This window comes from Penaeus vannamei, chromosome 29 (assembly GCF_042767895.1).
Source record: "Penaeus vannamei isolate JL-2024 chromosome 29, ASM4276789v1, whole genome shotgun sequence".
Classification (NCBI taxonomy): domain Eukaryota; kingdom Metazoa; phylum Arthropoda; class Malacostraca; order Decapoda; family Penaeidae; genus Penaeus; species Penaeus vannamei.
In genome coordinates this window covers 5,571,337-5,578,836 of record NC_091577.1, presented here as the reverse complement: position 1 = coordinate 5,578,836, position 7,500 = coordinate 5,571,337, and the positions used below count along the sequence as shown (strand labels likewise).

At 47.8% G+C, this 7,500-nt stretch overlaps 1 protein-coding gene across 1 annotated transcript in view; it reads left to right on the top strand.

The window, feature by feature from the left end:
• The window catches only part of LOC113821536 (probable ribonuclease ZC3H12C), a gene marked incomplete in the record, with an annotated part of 308,417 nt that overhangs the window by 53,081 nt on the left and 247,836 nt on the right, over positions 1-7,500 (top strand).

The following is a 7,500-nucleotide window of genomic DNA, read 5'->3' as shown; positions in this document are numbered from 1 at the left end:
ATTTTGCTGCCGAGATTTTTAGACCCGTCCTACAACACTCTTCAGACATCAGATTCAGACAACACTGAGCTCTAGTTAGGCAGTGGTTGCCAGAGGCTATGATTGCCAGGTTATCAGCATAAGAGATGATCTTGCATCGCTCTGGTAGGTGAATGTCGAGTATGTTGGACATAAGGGTGTTGAAAAGGGCTGGACTGAGAACTGCACCCTGGGGCGTTCTGTTCTCAAGTGGCATGTGCTGCAAGATGTGGCCTTGAAATCTGACATTTGCTGATCTATTTTTAAAATAGTCAGCTATCCAGACCAAGAGTCTGCCTTTGACTCCCTTGTGGATTAGGGTCTCCTGAATGACAAGGGGGCTTGCCAGTTCAAAAGCCTTCTCCAAGTTTAGGAAGACAACCACAGAGAATGAGGTGCATATTGAGCTTAGAAGTGTGGAAATGCTGTGTGCTGTGCTCTTACCCCTTGTGAACCCGTGCAGGTGTTCATGAGGGGGTCCCATTTTCCGTCGGAGCCTATTAAGTACCATTTTCTCAGCTGTTTTTCCCAGGCAGCTGAGGACAGGGATGGGACGGTACTTGCCTGGCTCTTTTGGTTTTGAGATGGGAACTATTATGGCTTGTTTCCAGCTCTGGGGCAGTGTGGCAGTTTGCCAGGACTTGTTGATGAGTTATAAGAATGCAAGCCCTCCTGCAAGTCCTAAGTGCAAGATGATGGGGTGGGAGATCCCATCGGATCCCGGTGCTGATCTAGAGCTGGTTTTGTATGTATTTCTTAGTTCCCTGAGAGAGAACATGTCATCCAAGTCATCAGGTTGGAGTGCCTAGTCTCTGATGAGAGCAAGCCTGCCTGGATTTAGGTTTTGCTCAGCACTGGAGGAGGTTGTTGCTGCTGGTTCTGGCTGAGAACTCGAGCACCAGCCTGTGAGCTTCTGACTGTGGGTCATGATGCGTGTATTTCGGGGCTTGGCGGCTTGTAGCTTGCCTGACCCGTTTCCACAACTCTGAATGGCTGGTCTGGTGGCCAAAAGTCTGGCACCATCCCAACCACTTTTCCTGCCTTACTGCCTATTGGCAGTTTCCTTGGCATCCACAGCAGCTTACCCCTAAAAATATTCTTGTTCTTTGCCATTCCCTCCCTCTCTCTCTCTCTCACTAGGTTGTCGGGAGTTCTTTGCCGTCGGAAGTTTTTTTCTGCACATGTTAACTCTGTGGTTGACATCTTTGATCTCATCATTATAGTACCAATCGTCTTTGGGAGTTCTGGACCATGGACGAGTTTTGGGGATGGTTTGTGATGCGGCCTCATTTATGGCCTGGATTAGCCTTGCCTCTAGCACGTCCACATTTTCAATGTTGTGGGGTTCATTGTCTCTCAGACAGCCTTTCTGGAAGGCTAACCAGTTGGCCTTGTCTGTTTTCCATTTTGGAATGTGATGTTGTCTTTGGGCTGGACCAGCATCCATGAGGGTGGTGACAATGCCATAGTGACCACTATGCCATTGTTGCAGTGGCAAAGGTAAGGTCTAGAACCCTTCCCTTCACATGCGTTGGTTCTTGGGTGTTGAGAAGAGCGATCTCTGGGAATGTGTCAAGCACCTCTGCTATATGAATGCCTGCCGCGTTCGGCCTCTTGCAGGCATTCAGCATGGATAGATGTGCATTGAAGTCTCCCCATATAATCGCTCGGACTTGTGCTGCAGTAGCACAGACCTGGTTTAAATCTAAGCTCTCACACAGTGGTTTGCTATACACATTGTATATTTTCAGAGGACCCCCAGGCAGGTGAATCTCAACAGCAAGAGATTCAACGCTATCTCCACAGTGCGGCGTGTTGGCTATTAAGGAGCACGGGATTGCTTCTTTTCCCAGGGTCATCAGGCCTTTAGCACCATCCAGGTTTGGAGTGGAGTTAGTGTCTCCTGGAGCATGGCGACGTCAATGCTCCTTGCTCGCACTACTGACTGAAGAAAGGAGTTTTTTCTATTATAGCTACAGATATTCCACTGTAGAATGCTTAGATTGTGTGCCATGATGGTTACTCGGAGGCACATACATCATTCTCGTCTCCAGCTTCAGAAGCCACAGTGCTGGTGGCATCTGATATATATATATCCTCGTTGAGTGAGGATCACAAATCTTCCAAGTGGATTGGCACTTTGGTTACGGGTCTACCAGGAGAAGTAAAGCCTAGATTAGAAGTGCCACCTCAAGTCAAGGGACCAGACCTTGGCTGTACAAACTCGGCCTGTAGTGAGGGCATCCGCTGCACAGTTACAGTCTGGTCTGACAGACTAGCTGGGGTTTCACTTGCTGTGTCTCCAGAAGCTAGCCTGCCATCCGAGGTTTCTATGGTGGTAACACGGAGGGAAGTGCAGCTCTGCTTTGGTTTGGAGGCTTCAAGCTTCCTTCCCTTCAGGGCTGCAACAATCTGGATCATTGCCGTCATGGTGACCTGGACTGCCTTCTCAGCCTCCTCACTGGTCCTCCCCAAAGCTGTTGCTACTGCAGAAACTACAGCACTTAACAGGAGAGTCATATCCTTCTTGTCAAAGAAAAGGTTATCCTCTACTGGGGCGGCCTTAGCTGTGGACTTTGAACCTTTTTTCCTTAGGTTCTTTTTCTTACCACTAGCAAGCCTGGGGAATTCCTCTGGATTGGAGGTATCTGGCTTTGGCTGGGGAAGTGTCTCCTTCCTCTTAGGAGGTTTTGGAATCTTTTTCCTTTTGGTGTCCCCAGACATAGGTACCTGGAGGCAGTGGGATAAAGTCAGGATGCTTTTTGGCTTGCTCCTGCTTTTTGAGGACTACCTGTTTCCTGACAGAGCAAGCCAGGCTCCAGGCATGATGCCACTTGGCACAGTTTGGACACTGGGCAATTGTGTCCTGGCCATCTTTGTGCGCCTTGATACACACTTCTGTTCCATGTGCCCTGCTGCACACACCACATTTGGCTTTGACCTTGCAGTTGGCCTGGTGGTGCCCAAATTTTTGGCATGTGAAACATCTCAAGGGCTCTGGCACATATGTCCCGGGCTTATACGAGCCTTAGTTACCCAGATCAAGGGTGGTGATTGGGGCCCCCTTGAGGATAACCAGGACTTGCCTGGTTGGAGATATATCTTTGGACAGGCGGGAAGCCTCCACCACTTGAGGGACAGATGTGATCACCTCCACATCAAACCCTAGTGGAAAACCAAGTAACACCATCTTTGTTCTTTTCTCTTGGGAGATCAGTGGTGAGATACTCACTTTTCTCCCATCTTTGAGCACTTTAGTTTCCTGCAGGAAACTTAGGATGGCTTTGTCTTTGGGCATGATGATCATGCCCTTGTCTCTGGCAATTCGGATTGATAGGCGGATTTGCCTTTCCTTTTCCAATGCCCTGACCAGCTGGTAAGCACTGTCAAAGTTTTCAGGCTTCTTTGTTACCTTAAAGTGTGTGAACTGGTTTGAGGTGGGTTCAGACTCTCCCTCAGAGTCTGTCTGCACCCTGCGTCACTTCGCACCTCCCCTTTATTAGGGTTTAAGGCCTTTGGTTATGGGGGCAGCTGATTTGGCTGGTTCAGCTTGTACCCCTGTTTGACTGTGAGAATTCTAAGGAGAGGTCAGATTTTTCTCAGTTTGGGCTACAGGCCTGGAGAAGCCAGCCCTTGAGTTCAACTGTTGGACTATTTTATGGACAGACTTTGTTGGAGGTGATTTTTCTGTCTTGTCCATTTTCTTAGCTGTAGGCCGGACACAATTGGCCTGAGCTTTTGCTTTCTTCTGTCCACCTGCAGCCTTGTAGAGCTTCAGGGTGACTGCCTTGGTCATTTCCATTCTGTGGTCATTATCTTTTTGATCAGTCTGAGGGGGGTGTTGTTTAAGTGATTTGCCATATGATATAGCAACCCCACCCACCACGGAGTCAAGTGGAAGCTGTGTGTTAGAGCACATTCTCTAACAGCCACAGGGCTAATGTGAGGGTATACGCAATCACTATGTTGTTTGTGGAACCGCACTCATGGGACCAGTGTGAGGCCAAACAACACAGTGACTGCTTGACCCTAGTCTCCTTTTTGAGACCAGCCGATTTTGACCGGGCCGGGATCACACCAAAGAGGCGTGTTGCTAGCCACAGGGCCTACTCATTCACAGCATTGCTCAGACCAAGACTCCCATCTCCTCAGTGCACAGGGCTGCCATGCATGGCAAATGCATGGGTATGTCATAAACGCTCTGGGGAGAGACCAGAGGGGATGCAAACCTTCCTACTGGATGAGTATAATTGGAAGTGGGGCTCAGCTCTTCCTAGGTGTTAGTCAGTGGAGGAGGCTGCCTCAGCGGGAGGAAGAGGGAGTGGTCCAAGGACCAGCCAGCCTAGGAAAATGAAATCAAGTTTGTTTGGTGAAAGGATGACACCTCTATTTCGGCTATAACCCCTTCTTATAAGCCAGTCAGTGGAGAGGGCCACACAAGGACTAATGTCACTAGGGGGTCTTTTATGGTTTTGTAAAAGAGGATTACACCACTGTGTTGGCAGTAATCTGTCTGTAAAGCCACCTAATGGCTCCACAGAATATGGGATAGTACCATGACACTATCATGAGGTTATGTGCTACGAGGATGACACTTCTTTTTGGCTGTTTGTCCTTCCAGGGGAGCTAATCAGTGGGCAAGGCCACTTCAATGAGAGGTGAGAGGTGGCCACCCAAGGATCAGCACACCTGATCCTTGGGACAATTTTCTGAAGTGCCACCCCAAGGGGTCTTCAGAACATGGTGTCAACAATACACTTCCGTCTGCCCAAGGTCGAAACAGAAGATGTGCCTTCGTCTTTCAGTCCAGAGGAAACAGCTGTTCACACCTTCCTTGCCAGCCCAAGACTTTCTCTTCCGGCGACACAGCCCTTTGTCATGCCCGGAAGAATGGACGCCCAAAGAATGTGGTACTAGGCACATCTCGTCAGGCAGAGACAGAGAACACCAGAAGAGCCCAAGACCAGCAGAGCAGTTAGCAGGACAGGTCACACTCTGCCCTCGGCACTCAGGGCATGGGGTCACTCTCTGGGTTACACCTTTACCTCTCAGTAAACCAACAAGCCAAGACCCCTTTCATTACCACCAACCTCTTCACCCCCCAACTCTTACGTTGACTACTGGTGGCTTGGTGGAAGAACCTGACAACGCTGAACGTTCCTGAAAGAAGATCATCTGCCGAAGTGTCTCCTCGCCTTAATGCCAGCCATCGCTACCAAGATCCACGCCATCCACACCATGTCTGCCACACTACATCATGTTGACAACTCACGCCTGTGCTACGCACCTGACGAAGTCGCTGAAGATAACCCAACCCACTCTCGCCAACCAACTCACCTAACTCGTCAAGTCTTAGCGAACTTTTGTCAGCACAAGCCATGAAATCACACTTCAACCCTACAACACCAATACTCTCTTGCTACTTCTAAGAGCAAGTGTACCTCTTCAGTGCCAGTTTAACTATTTGCCCTCCCTAAACTCACCCACACCTAACATATAAATTGCCTTTTCTTACCGAACATAATTCTATATTACAAAATTTCTCACTGTTAATAATTGTTTTAACTCACAACAAAGTCACACACTGAGGTCACAGTGACTACACTCACCTCACCCCCCACCTCATTCTCCCGCCAGAACCATTCTTTAAGTGATGTATATTGTTGTGTTATTTGTGTCTTTCAGACTATCGTATTATTGTTGTCTTCATACTGCATAATATGTTTATTTTCTCAGAGCAAATAACAAGTTCACTTTATTCAATTATTGTAATGTTTCCGTTTTGTATATTGTGTATATCTATTGTTGCGAATTTACAATTATCGTTTCCTTCATCTTATGTTATGTTTATTAGTAGATCCTTCGGTACTGCTTGCGTTTTCACTTTCATTCTGTGAATTTATACACATGGTGTGTTTTGAAAATCACTTTCCTTTTACTTGCCATGGTAATTGTTCGCTTATTCACACATACCTTTTTACTCACTAATTGACCACTCTACACGAAATTCACTCTAGGATTATTGTATTCAGAACCATACATTTTATAACTAATTCCAACTCAATTTGATGACGTCTACTCTCAATATTCGATATTTTGTCGTTAGTACTGCTTGAATTTATGCTTCTTTAGTTTAAGGTATTGGTGAATATGTAACTTGTAACTGACTTGATGGAGTCGAAATATGTTGCAATAGGGGTAATGCACTGCAGACACCATGCTTTACATAGGCTTACATAATATCACCGCAATTTAGATTTAAGTGATATGTCTACTACGAAGAAATCGCGCCAAGACGCCGTTGAATCTACGAATCGCGCCCGACGAATGTTGTTACTCGTACTTACGTCTTACTGCGTCTGAGATGCGCATGTTTACTGCTGCCTACGTATTGCGTCTTACCGCACGTTGCTTACTCGCACTTACATCTTACTGCACCCGAGATGTGCACGTTACTCTTGCTTAGGCCAAGCTGCCTCCGAATTGCGCTCCGCCGCCGCGCTTACGTTTTTATTTTACAGCGCCGAAACGCTAACGTTACTTCAAGTTTAGGCCAAGCTGCCTATGTGTCCAAAGCATTATTACTAGCCTATTTAGCGGAAGATATGGAATTCTCGGTCATTAACTTTCTCCCTACAAAATAATGGTACTCTTTTGACCTCACTCATCCTAACAGATCCTGAGTAATCAACACCTCATGACATGTTGCCTTCTCATAACAAATGTTCTTATTACTCTATTTCTGGAATCTTAGTAAGGTACTGACAAGTAAAATTACCATCCTCCTCCTTAGCCCTTTTACTGGCCTGGTACACTTATATTTCAGCCCCTGAAGATGATGTGACCCTCCTTATGTTGCACCTCACTGTGAACCTCAGCCATGCTGCTACTCTGACACGCGAAAACCAAGGGACCATGGAGCACTAACAACCATCTGCTGAAGGCTATTGGGAGCTTGCCACCAGATGCGTCATCAGTGCTTAAGACGTTCCAGACGGCTCAAGGACGAGCAGCTTTCCGTGGCCGAGCGATATCAACAATACACTTCCATACCCCTAAGGTCGAAACGCAAGCTATGCCTTCCTCTCTCAGTCCAGAGGAAACAACTTCATTGCCAGCCCAAGACTTTATCTTCCAGCGACACAGCCCTTCATCACGCCCGGAAGAATGGACACCCAAAGAATATGGTACCAGGCACCTCGGTCAGCAGGACAAGGAGTCGCTGGATATAAGGACGTTTCTTCATGCAGAAACAATAGCCTCCAGGCTTCTCATCTGAGGGGTCGGCGGTTCGCGCCCCACCCAGGCGCGAGAAGTTGCAGTTGTCGCCTGGAGTTTACTGCTGTGGCTGGGCACCACGGTGGGGTAAGGACTAAGCTCTGTCGCGTCAGCACTCGCTGACACACGTTGATCGAGTCGACATTTGTCGGCATAAGCCGGGCTCCCCCATAGCCCGGGCGAGGCTCAGCTTCGCATATCGGG